At 46.0% G+C, this 12,729-nt stretch overlaps 1 protein-coding gene across 6 annotated transcripts in view; it reads right to left on the reverse strand.

Moving 5' to 3' along the window:
* The window catches only part of BCLAF3 (BCLAF1 and THRAP3 family member 3), a 525,957-nt gene extending 515,741 nt beyond the window's left edge, over positions 1-10,216 (reverse strand). For 3 of the 6 annotated variants that reach the window (XM_078657893.1, XM_078657895.1, XM_078657896.1), the window contains exon 1: positions 10,065-10,203. The gene's annotated coding sequence lies outside the window, so the exon portion shown is untranslated. Of the gene's footprint in view, positions 1-10,064 lie in introns of all 6 variants that reach the window. The other 3 variants (XM_078657894.1, XM_078657897.1, XM_078657899.1) reach the window with 3 other exon arrangements.
* Positions 10,217-12,729: the final 2,513 nt, after the last annotated feature.

The raw sequence follows: 12,729 nt of genomic DNA on the forward strand, positions 1-12,729 counted from the left end.
AGCATTAGAAAATGTTATAAATGGCCTTTCTTCTGAAATGAAGCTTAGCTGCGTTATGTCTCTGCTGGTGGCACACTGACACAGTTCACAGTATTTTACCACAGACAAAGTAAAGCTCTATTTCTTCCATAATTCTCTGGAGTATAATTTTAGTTGGAGGAAAAAATGAGGAATCCAATTGCCAAAGTGTATTTTGTAATATGTTAAGTAGCACTACAGTAACTACGCCTGCAACTACTAACTGCAATTCAAAAGCCAACAGCCTTATTATTATCTTTTCTGTGGAGAGAGCCCCGCCACAGAGATGGAGACCTCTGCACATGGGTATATGTTTTAGTAGCAAAGGTGGGGAGTGGCAGGAGAGCAACACATGAACATGGGTGGGTAAATCAAAAGCACAGACAGCAGGTGGGGGCAATCTGCAAAATGGGATGAGTGCAAGAGCAGGATCACAGGCAGCTGGAGGAGACAAGCAACAAGAACAAGCATTTGCAATGCTATAGGTCTCGCATTTACGAGAGTTTAAGCATTAGTATTGTAAATGACAATGCCTTTTATTTAGGTTTTAAAAACCTAAACATAAATAAAAGGCATTGTCACTTACAATGCCAATAGCTCAAACTCGTAAACACAAGACCTACTTCATTGCAAATGCTTGTTTCTGACCTGGAATGAGGCTGTGGGGCTGCTCAGCCTTGCCAAAATGGCACAGAAATGTAGCCGCTTATCCGCTGCCTGCACAGAGACAGCACCCAGGACCCCTCCCCCCCCCCCATCGGACCCCTAGGCTGCAGGCGTCCCAGGGAAGCCAAGCCACATGTTCCATCTCCAACAGTCTGTCATGAAAGGGCTGCCTGGCTCTTCGGCAGTCTGCAGGTCTCTGCAGACCTCAGCTTCTGATGCTGACCCACGGGTGCGGGGGACAGTGCTGTCAGGACTCCAGCCTCCACAAATGCCCGTGCAAACTGTCGGGCCCCTGCCCCCAAAAACGCCTGTGCGAGCTGCCAGGGCCCCTGCCCCCACACACGCCCGTGCTAGCTGTCAGGGCCCCTGCCCCCACACACCCCCGTGCGAGCTGTCAAGACTCCTGCGTCCACAAAGGCCTGTGCGAGCTGTCAGGATTTGAGGGTTCCGTAGGGAAGTTTTCTAGAGGAGGGTGTATTTACTCCTGAGGTAGGATGCGGTAGCACACGTGCATCTTACCTCTGACCAGGATCCTGCTGCAGTAGTTGGAATCCCCCTCAGTCGGGCTCTCGCCCATGTCCAGGTGCTGCCCTCCTACTCCTCCTCCCTCCATGGAGCTTCCTGGCAGCTCCTTCAGCCCGCAGTGACCGCACTCCAGTTAAGCCCTGGTGCCGGTGGAGGGCCCTTGCTCGAAGCACAGTCCCTCGCCCCTGATCCGCACAGCGGATTACTGTCCTCCTCGGACACCCCATCGCTCATATTCTGGTCAAACATTGATAGTGGTCCCCGGGGAAGCCCCGGTGGGAAGTGCAGTGCCCCACCCTCTTCAAGAGGAAACAGTCACCAAAGCTGCCCCACGGCACGGCATCCCCGCGGACCTCTTCTCCAGGGCGAGGCAGGAAGCTTCATGGATACGGGGTCCTGCCATGCCCAAGAAGGCTGTGCCAAGTCTGCTCCCATCTTCTTTCTCTTCACCTCCCTTTGCTCCCCAAACTTCAGTCGGCCGTCCACGCAGGTGGCTCCAGACGTTCAAATAGTTCAGCCTCTGCCCGCACTTCATCCTGCCACTCTCGAAACTTGGGCGGCGGGCGCAGCTCCTCCACAGCGAAGGAGCGTCAGACGCAGCCCAGAAGCACTCCGGCTCGGAGTGCCCGGGCACAGATCAATACTGCTTTGAATATCTGAGCGGTGGTGGGGCGGAGGGCTGTAGTAAGAGGGAGGAGGCTGTAGTGTGCGATTAGCAGCACCTACCCTCCTTATTTGTAGCGCCCCCTTCCTCCAGTGGAGGGGCAGGAGGGAGGTTACCTCACTACCTCACTGCCACATGAATTGCTCACGTACTGTGAGAGGAACATTAGTCAGGACCGCTCGAGGCACCCAGTGCGGCCCCCTTCCCTCCAGGTACTGTAAAATATTCAGCCCACGGAGTCATCGGGAGTGCAGCGGGGGCACTGTCTCAGCGCGCGAAACTGAAAGCGCGGGGAGAGCGCACGAGACGCCGTCGCCGTGAGCGTGCACATTGGCTGTCCCGGCGCAAGCTGAGGATTGCCGGGCGCGAAACTGAAAGCACGGTGGGAGCGCACGAGACGCCGTCGCCGTGAGCATGCACATCGGCTGTCCCTGCACAAGCTGAGGATCGCCGGAAAAGACACGCCGAGCTCCGAGTCTGAACTGGAGCCTGCTGCTGAGACTGACCCGCTGCGGAGGGAGTGGGACACGCGTAAAGAGCCCGGTGAGTGGGGGGGGTGGATATATGTGTGTGTGTGTGTGTGTGTGTGTGTGTGTGTGTGCCTGCGTGTGTGAACAGCATGCCGGAATCGGAGTGCGTGTTCACGCCCGCGACCTGATCCGTTTCCGGCATGCTGCGCGTGCCCATCTCTTGTCTCCCTCTTGGCTCCTTGTAAGCAGAGCAGACAGCAATAGGTCTCGCTGCGACAGGGCTTTCGCCCTGTATCGCAGGTGCGAGACCTAAAAACGGGAGGAGGCAAGCAACAAAACAGTCAGCCGGTGGCAAGTACCAACACGGACAGTAAGTGGCACGTAACAACACGGACAGTGGGAAGGGGAGGTAAGTAACACAGAGGACAAAGCAACATGGATGGCAGGACATGGGGGCACAAAACAACCAGGAGCACTAGTACACAAAGGAGATCACTGGAAAAAAAAGGTCCATACCTTGCTCCAGTGCCAACACAAAAAGAAACAAGCATTGGCATAGCCAACGGGTCTCGCCTTTGGGACATTATATGTTTAGCTTGTGTTAATCTAGAGCCGAGCTAGCTGTGGAATTCACAACGGGTGCAACACACATCGCCGATCCCACTGTCAGGCATAGTACTAAAGAGCTCATGGGGCGCGCACGCGACCGTCCTGTGGATTTAGTTACATCAGGAAAAAGATGGAAAGTTTAATTCACAATAAATTGGGCTACTGGAATTATGTGATTGCGCGGCCGCAGTGTTTTCTGCATAGTTATGAATTTGCCACATAATCCATCATCTACAGATTGCAACAAAAAATGTGCTTCTAGCTCAAATGGTTCAAAAGTTACTAAAAGCAGTGACAAGTTGCAGCGCAGTAGAAGTCCCTTTGCAAAAGCAAGTTGGTCAACTTTTGGTTGCTTATTACTATATTTGGATATTAAATTTGTATTAATGAGGTGTAACCAAGACAGTGATTAACAAGTGTAAAGGTGACAACATAATAAAGTAATACCTTTACAAAATGTGCATTACCCCACATAATTAGCTTTTTCTTTTTTTTCTTTTTATTAATCCACAGTATCAAAATATTACATCATGCTTCAGACATTTATATGCTCATGAAAAGCCTCCCAGATATAAATACCAGTCTTTCGTTTCCTTGATCCTTTTGCTGAGTACAGACTAAATTCTAAATTATATATATTATACATTCTGGCTCGCCACCTTTCAAAATCGGGGGCCTGAGGCTGAAGCCACGAGGCAGCAATACAAATACGAGCAACAGCCATAGCCATAAACAGTAGATAACGATGGTTAAACATAGGTTTCCCAAGCTCTAGATCCTGACCAATTCCTAATAACATCATAGCTGCAGTAATTTTAATTGGCATCCCAGTAATCTCTGAAAAACACTTTTCAATATCAGTAATATAGAACAGCTTGCTACAAAAGTAAACAAGCATTGGCATTGCCAATAGGTCTCACTTGGGGACCTTATAAGTATTTAGTTTTGCAGCACAATATCCGATTATGCAACAAGGATATTGTGCTGCAAAACTAAATACTTATAAGGTCCCACAAGCGAGACCTATTGGCAATGCCAATGCTTGTTTTATCTACATTTTTTTTTTTACCTTTAATTTCCTCTCTTTTTAACAGCTTTGTGGCTGAAAAGAGGCTGCTAATAAAGCGCGGTGGCGGGAGGGGTCTTGAGTGAATTGGGGTCTATTGTGTCTGCTTTGGGCTCCTCGTTTAAAAATAAAGAGGAATTTTATGTTTTTGGGGCGTGTGTCTCTCATTTCATTTTAAGAGGCGAACAGAACTGAGGGAAAGTACCCGAATTCGTTTGCAAACGACGTATGGATTAATTACGCATCCCTTGATTGTATGCATGCGCTTCGACGCCTCGTCTGGGGTAGTAAGCGCTATATAAATGCAATTACAATACAATCCACAAACTTACATTACCCCACGCGGGCTTCTTATCTAAATTTCGCTGTCAGGCTTGTAAATTCAGAACCGGATGCAAAGTGCGAGTGACCGGGAAGGGGGTGGGGATAGGCAATGCAAATTAGCAAAACACCCATTAAAGTAGTACATTTGAGGAGAGCAAGATCACCTCTGATGTACCTATACTCACATAAATGTACAGTAAATTCAACCAGACAAGCAGTGCAAGGAGCCGTTCACCAATCAGAGCTAGCCTAGTAAGGAGGGTCTGGGACACTTGATAAAATAGAAAATAGCAAAGCTCATAGCGCGAGCTGCTCCAATTTATGGCTAAATTAGAAAAAAAGAGCTCCCAACAATGGGCCGGTTTAAGGAAGGGCAGGAAATGAATGGTCAGCGAACCGGGGGCTGTCGGAGGTTCTCAAGCAGCGCGCAGCCTGGGAAGCAGCGGCCCGTTCTGTGGCCGCTCACAGGCGATTGTTCCTGCCCTAGTAGCACGGCTGTGTGATCCTGCGCAGAACAATGGCGATTATCCCGATGGTGGGTCAATGTCACAGATAGCAGGGCAGTGAGACGCATCGATCACAATCGCCTGTCGTGACCTCCTTCCCTTTAAAGCGCACTTCTGGTGTGGGAGAAGTACCCAGACACTCATTAAAAGTAGAATAAAACGACTCCGGAGAGGTTTCGCAAGTAAAGAAAATAAAGCGGAGGCCGCCCGAAGTTCACGCATAAAGTGTCAGGACTCTTAAAATTAACGCAGGCCAGGAGATCGGGTCATACCAATTAAACAATACTGCAGAAATCGTAAAGCTGTTGCACGTGAAAACGTTTCAAGTGGCCATCGAACTGCCATTTTATTTAGAGAAATAAATGTAGGTTCGGCATTATTTCTTGTTTACGTCTACCCAAAATTATAATGTCGCTGGTACTTGCATGTACCTACAAGCAACACACAAATATATAATACCGATGTATTGTTTATAGGTGCGTATAGATTAACTTCTGTCCATTGACTGTAACGGATCTGGAGTTAAAAGCTGACACGAGAGAGCAACAACAACAAAAAAATGCAGAGCGGGAAACTGAAAGTACGGCCGGCCTGCGGCCGGCCATGATTCAATTAGGGGAGGAGAAGCCGCAGAGCGCACGCTGGGCGAAGCCCTTTGATGTGCTGTGCGGCAAATGGAGGGAGGCTGATGCGCGTTCATGTTTGAACACGTGATTCACATGAACTGCATGAAAACGCCAGCAAAAAGCTGGTGGTTTCATGATGTTTTCGCCACTTGAATTCTCGCTCCGCTCGATGCGCATGCGCGCATCGATAGGTCGCGAGACCTAAAAACATGTCAACTATCAGCATTATCACTCCCACAACGAAAACATTTACCATCCTCCCCCCCCATTTCAACAACTTATCGGACGTAGAATATAAATTAAAATTTTTAAAAATTGGGCTTTAGAATTGCAGATAGAAGGTTTTCCCCAGACATTATAATAGCTTTCTCTAAGGATGGTTCATGTTCTCCCAAAACATTAACCCATTTAACATTATGTTTCTCCAAATCATCTGCCCTAGAGGATAAAAGGATTTTATATAGAACCCCTATTTTCTCCTGGCGCCTAATAGTTTCACAAAATGTGCGCGTTGCTAAGTTTTTCCTACCCAAAATATCCTGAATTTGAAAAAACTTAAAACTGCATCTTGGGTAAACTATATTGCCTGGCAAAATCCAAGAAAGTAGAGAACCCCCCCCCCCCCCCGGCCTCATAAAAATCATCAATTTATAGTATACCCTTACTTCTCCAACTTCTAGCTACATAATCCCAAAAAATGGGTGGGAGAATCATTGAGGCATTTGTAGGTGTGTAATATGTGATCCCCTCCAAAGAGATTTTTTTCCGAATAACTTTCCACACCTTAAAGACGGCATCAATAACTTTAAAGCGTGTCCTCTTGTAGTAGCTACCATCAACTTCTTTAAACAGTTTTTCACCTCCGCCCCAAGAAGCATTTGAAAAATTGAAGGAGCTTCTGCTATGTTACTGACCTCTTCTCCGGTCAGTAATATCCGCACTTTAGACAAAAAGCATGCATAATAATAAAATGTAACATCGGGTATCGACCAACCACCCCTTTCTCTTGGGAGAGTCATGAACCGTATGGCTCTTCTAGGTTTACCCAGAGCCCAGAGAAATTTAGCACACAAACATTGCAGTTGCTGAAGTTGCGTCCAGGTCACCTCTAAAGGGACAGATCTAAAAAAAAATATAAAACCCTGGGAAGAATATTCATTTTTAAGATGTTACCTCTGCCCACCAACGTAAGCTGAAGACGCCCCCATCTTTCTAAAGATTCTTTAATTCTAGTCATTATACCCACCCAATTGACTTCCACCAGCTCCTTCATAGATACTCGGATTTTAATCCCTAAATAAGTCACTTTCTTAACAGTTCTTAGGTCATCAGGCATAATGTTATTTTTGCATAATATTTGTGTTTTTGTTAGATTAAGCTTATAGCCTGATATCTGGACAAATTCTTGCGCTAAGCGATCCACCTCTATAATAGCTGTGGCCGGATCTACAGTAATAATAGCTATATCGTCCACATAAGCAAAGACAGAATACTGAATTTCCCGGACAATAAACTTTTTCCCAACATATCAACAAACGGATTAATATACAGAGCGAATAGTAGTGGAGGGGGCGGGGGGGGGGGGACACAAGGTCACCCTTGTCGGGCTCCTCTAGTTATTTTTACCAGTTCCAATACCATACCCATTGCACATGTCCTAGCTACCGGTGACTTGTAAAGCCTGAATAAACCCATGTCCAAATCCCACCCGATCCATGGTGTTCCATAAAAAGACCCAAGCAACGCGATCAAACTCTTTCTCAGCGTCTAGCAATATTAACCCTGAGTCCCTCCCTTCGGCCTGGACAATATCAACAAGAGACACAACTTTATTAACATGAGCCACCGTCCCTCGGCCAGGGATGAAGCCATGCCGATGCAGGGAAACTAACGGAGGAATAACCTTTGCCAACCGATTTGTTAATATTTTAGCATAGATTTTCCCGTCGCAATTGACCAATGAAATCGGTCTGTAAGATCCCAGCATTTCTGATGGTTTCCCCTTCTTAAAAACCACAATAGTGGCTTCATCCCACGACTTGGGTGCATGCCCATTTTGTGTAGCTCGCATAGTAGCCAACATCTCCCTCTTAATATTGTGAAAAAATACCCTATAGACCTCCCCTGGGAGCTTGTCCGGACCAGCAGCTTTTCCGGTCGCCAATTTGTTAATAGCCATCTCTAGCTCCAACATTGTAATTAGACTATCTAACACCTCTGCCTCCTCCCGATCTACCTGTGTTAAATCCCCTACAATAGGCAAAATATTTACAGCATCCTGTGGTTTCTGCTGGGTATATATATATATATATATATATATATATATATATATATATATATATATATATATATATATATATTTTCTCTGGGAGGCTTCCTTCATCTGTAATCGTAGCGCTAAGCAACGACTTACCGCCTCACCATACTCCCTTCGATAAATCAAATATTTCCGAGCATTTTCCTTTCTCCAGAGTATTAATATTTGCCCCGCATCTTGGTGTGATGGTTTCAAGATCTGCAATATCATTGCATTGTGAAATTCCCAGTGTCAATTTTTCCTCAGCCAATCTCAATTTAGAGTATAATTCCTGCAATTCTATTGTAGCTGTCTTTTGATAATGTATACCGAAACTCAATACTTCCCCTCTAAAACAATCTTTAAAAGTATCTCAAAGAACTGCTACGTGAATTGTCTGTTAGCAATAAAATCCTTAATCCACCTCTGCATATACTCTTTAAAGCTGTTATCAAGGAGCAGTTATCTATCAAATGTAAAAGTTCTTGAGGTATAACCTACAGAAAATGCGGTTATTTCTAAGTCTATTGAAGCATGATCAGAAGTGATCCTAGGGAATATATGCACCTGCGCCCCCGTAAGACATGCAGAAGATTTTTAAAAAAATAATCGAGACGTACCAGTTTCTGGTGCGGAAAAGAGTAAAACGTGTACGCAGTCACTGATAGTTGACGACTATCCCATGCATCTAGTAATCCATGATCTTTTAACAGATTATATAGCGCTTTAAACACTCTAGGTTTTCGACCCGTGTATCCTTGTACCCCACCTTGTAATTCTTTCTTAACCAGATTGATATTAAAGTCCCAACACAATACCAGAGGGACCGGCCACGAGGCAAATTCTATTTTTAATTCTTCCAGAACTAGCGATTCATCGAGGTTAGACCCATAAACGGTACATAGTGTAAATGCAATACTGCACAAGACACATTCCATAATTACCCACCGCCCCAGTTTGCCGACTAAAATATGACCTGTAGTCTGAGTGGCAGGTGAGGTGGGGTAAAATCAATAAAAAATGTCACAGTATCAGCTTGGGAAAAGCTTTTGAAAACAGAAGATATGGTGTATTGTGTGAAACTTTAGTAATGATCGGTCCATGCTATTTTTCTTTCATTTTTTCTAATGGCTAGTAGGGGGGTTAAAATACGTTCCTTAAATGTTTGCGGCCTCAATAATTATAATAAGAGAAAGAGGGTTGCCACTGAACTGCGTTCGATTCAACCTGACTTACTTTGTATTCAAGAGACGCATGTTCCCTGGGGGAAACGTAAAATTTTGACATACAGGGTTTGTACTCCTTGTTGCTTCACAACAATCGTCAATGACAAGGGGTATCGCAATAATTTACTTTTTCTTGCCGCATAATTTACCCAACCATCACACCTAATTTGGACCTCTCCTGTCACTTAATTCCGGTGGCCCGTGTGACACATGCTCGCCAAAAGAAAACTATTTTGCTGCTAAACACTTCTATTAAGCCGTTTTGAGTGCAACATCATTAACTCTTCGATAACAACTATATTCATCACAAAAACTATTAATACGCTCACTTTATTACCCAGAATCGCACATGAGAAAAACTAAAAGCCCATACAACCTACTTATTAAGAGGTCTATATATTCAGTTGAGCACCTTCAGCAGCAGGTATGCTCTCAACGAAAAAAAACTAATAATTTAAAATATGTCAATGAAAACTAGTCCCACTTTCTCCTTCAACCTGATGTTTATAGAACGGGGGTTGTTTTAATCTGACATAGAATGCTGTCCGCAGAGGGTGAACAACCAGCAAAGCGCACTTTTGTCTGTCGCACTGTGTATTCCATTTGAACGTCAATCGTGTTTTACCGTTACTTCTCCACTCTACCTGAACTCAAATAATATGCCAACAAGTCAACGTTTTTGCTGGTATTATTAATGAGGCGCTTTCTAACTTTTGCTTAGTAGGCAAACGAAGACGTCTATGTGGCAGAGACGGCTTTTTATAGACTCCTCCAGCCTGCACGTCCCGCTGGCGAAGGACGGCATCGCGCGCGGCCTTGCTCAAATTTAGGGCGAGCGGGTCGCGCGCCTCTCTTAACGGGGGCGTACAATAACACGTATAAAAGATATGAGTCGGTACAATAAATATGAAATAGACGCAACACTGATCCCCACACCTTGACCGACAAGGTGGTCGCCCAGCCATTTTAAACGGACTCGCCGCGTTTGTGTTTTCTATCCCCTCCCCCGAAGCCCTTGGTGCCCCTGAGCTGTTGCAGGGGGGCATCCTCGACGATAAAAAAACATACCTACACAAGAGGTGGGGCTGTTAGGGCCACTCCGGCTGCGGTTGCCCAGGAGACCACGGACCCACTCGTGTCTCCGTTCAATTTTCTCGGCTATGATTGTTGCGGATCATAGGAGGAAGAATTCGTCGTAATAGTGAACACAAAGGAAGGACGTTTCCCCGCGAACTGGCAATGGAGAGGATGGCGCAAGGCTATCGCCGCAGCCATCTTAAAAACAGAATTACTTGCTGTGTGAGATTGCCTCCTTGGGCGAAAACAAAATTGTCTTTTTCATTCATATACATAAAAAAAATGCACTTACAGAAAAAGCAGTAATATGAGATTTCCTATATTTAAATTTGTAATTGTAGAACATTATTTTTGGGATTATCATTGGAGCATATGCAAATGCACAGTACAAACGAATATCAGTTATCCCCATTCAAATACTCTCTAAAACATGACTCAATATATTCATAAGTGTTACACCTGCAGCTGGTATAGGCTCACCAAACGTGGCTAATCCAAGATGGTCCGTTGAATACTGTTTTTATTCAGGCCGTCCGCTTCACGCGTTCATGCCATCTGTCAATGTCTTTACAAACCCCAGCCCCGGAAATGAAAGGTGATATCGCGATTCTCTCTCACCACCGTTTTCAATTTTCACGTTGTAATCTAAGCGATACTGTTGGCTTCTGAATCGAGTTTCTTAGGGGGGTGTCTCCAACGTAGGTGCGGGCGGGGATGCACTATTCCTGTGGAATCAGTCGAGTGAGCTCACATATGGTACTATCTCCCCCCCCCCCCCCTCCCCCCCACTGATGTTTTGTGGTCGAAGCCCAGGCCACAGATAGCAGAGCAGCCTCATTTGCAAAGATATCTTGGGGATATTATAAATGCTTCCGCGGAAATGGTCAGTTGTTTACCATTGAGGCTTTGTGGTTTGTAACTCACCTTTGCTTGCTATATATTTGCTGGCTTTTTTTTTACAGTGTCTAGCATGTCTTTGTTCCACCCATGCTTCTTGTATTCTCCCACGAGTGTTCGCTTTCTGTAAACAGGCCTTTACATTTTGTTCTTATCTTGTCACATTGAAGCATTCCTGATGTAAGTGACTGGACACAGGAAGGCTGTAAGTTTATTCTCACAAGAAGATCCCATCCAACAGCAAGCAGGCAGAAGCGTCAACTGACACTTTGTCCTGGTCCTGACAAGGTCTACAGTAGCAGACCTGTCAAGTGTCACGCATTAGGCGTGACACTACCGCATTTTAGATCGGTGGTCCGCATTACTGCACTAAAATGTAATGTCACGCATTTGTGGCGCCACCTTGACACCACTGCGAGCAGAGGAAGAGACAAGCGGGACTGAAATCGCCGTCCAGGTCTCCAAACACTTGTGAGAGTCCTCATGAGGAAGCAGAGCAGTTGGGACCGCGTGCTGCTCTGATAGACTCTGTGCGATTGGTGTCAAAGAAGTTTGTATTTGAATGCCAATGCAGGTCAGGATTGTCGCGCTAAACTGGTGGCTCATTACTGCGCTGGTTACAGCAATGATTTTATCCCAGAGAAGCTGCGGGCCGACCGGCACGGCATTCACGTGATGCGGTGAGGTCACGTGAATGCAAACAGTGTATCCATTACTCTCGCTGAGTGCGCCGCAGGGCTGCGGCAGTTATGTTGCTTTGTTTAAGTTTGTCGCTAGCCTGTCCACCACGCTTCGCCACAATAATTGGTACGTCCTCGTTGATTTGATTATGGGCACCGGCGTTCGCTGGACGGTGAGATGGGTCGCACAGTCATGGCAGAGAGGCACATCCAGTGAACATTACAATAGGGTCGGGCTGCCTGCCTCTGGTGCGTGCTGCAGAAGTCATCATGGCCGCGCTGACAGGTGTAGACAGTGTTCGCGCTCCATCTGTTACAAATGCTGGTATCTCAAATAGGCGGCAACAACATTATTTTAGTTTTGTGCCTGGGCTGGGCGATTCAGCCGAGCCTTGCCTCTGTTTCTGCTCCAGCCTCCGCTGTAACACTAGTTTGACAGCCGGCGCATGGTAAATTTAACTAATACAGGACCTGGCAGTGCCTTTTATATATTTAATTTAGTACGTCACTCACTGCCTGACTGAGACCCTCTTACAACTCCACTCTGCTCGCTACTCTCCCCAGGCTGCACCGAGCAGCACCGCACAGACCAGGAGGCACGAGCTGGATTTCGTAATTAATCTTAAAACTGGGCAAGTGATGAGAAATTCGGAACAGCCTTCTCCAAAATGTCTATTTGGCGTTAGAACAGCTGGAATTGCACTGACGCAACTTCCCTCAGCTTTCAGGGAGGGTTTCGATCATTCCTTCCTTTTCGGCTCGAATATTTTCAGTGAGGGGGCGTGGAAGAGATGCCATGAACAGAGAGCTGTCGAATGTGTCTTTGGAATAGAAACTTTGGGGCTTTTGCCCCTCATCTGTTGTTACACAATAAAGGTTCGTTTTTACAGGATATTATTACTGCAAGAGCTCTGGCTGTGAATGTTTGTATCGAGGCCGGCATAGCTGTACTGCAAGTAACACAGGCAATTTACTCCTGCATTGTTTCCTCCAATGTTTGGAGTAAGCCTCCGAAATTTTGGAATTCACAAAAGTTCTGAAAGTGCACTCGGAAAACGGTGACATTTGCAGATGCAGAC

The sequence above is a fragment of the Lissotriton helveticus genome, chromosome 8 (genome assembly GCF_964261635.1).
Source record: "Lissotriton helveticus chromosome 8, aLisHel1.1, whole genome shotgun sequence".
NCBI lineage: Eukaryota > Metazoa > Chordata > Amphibia > Caudata > Salamandridae > Lissotriton > Lissotriton helveticus.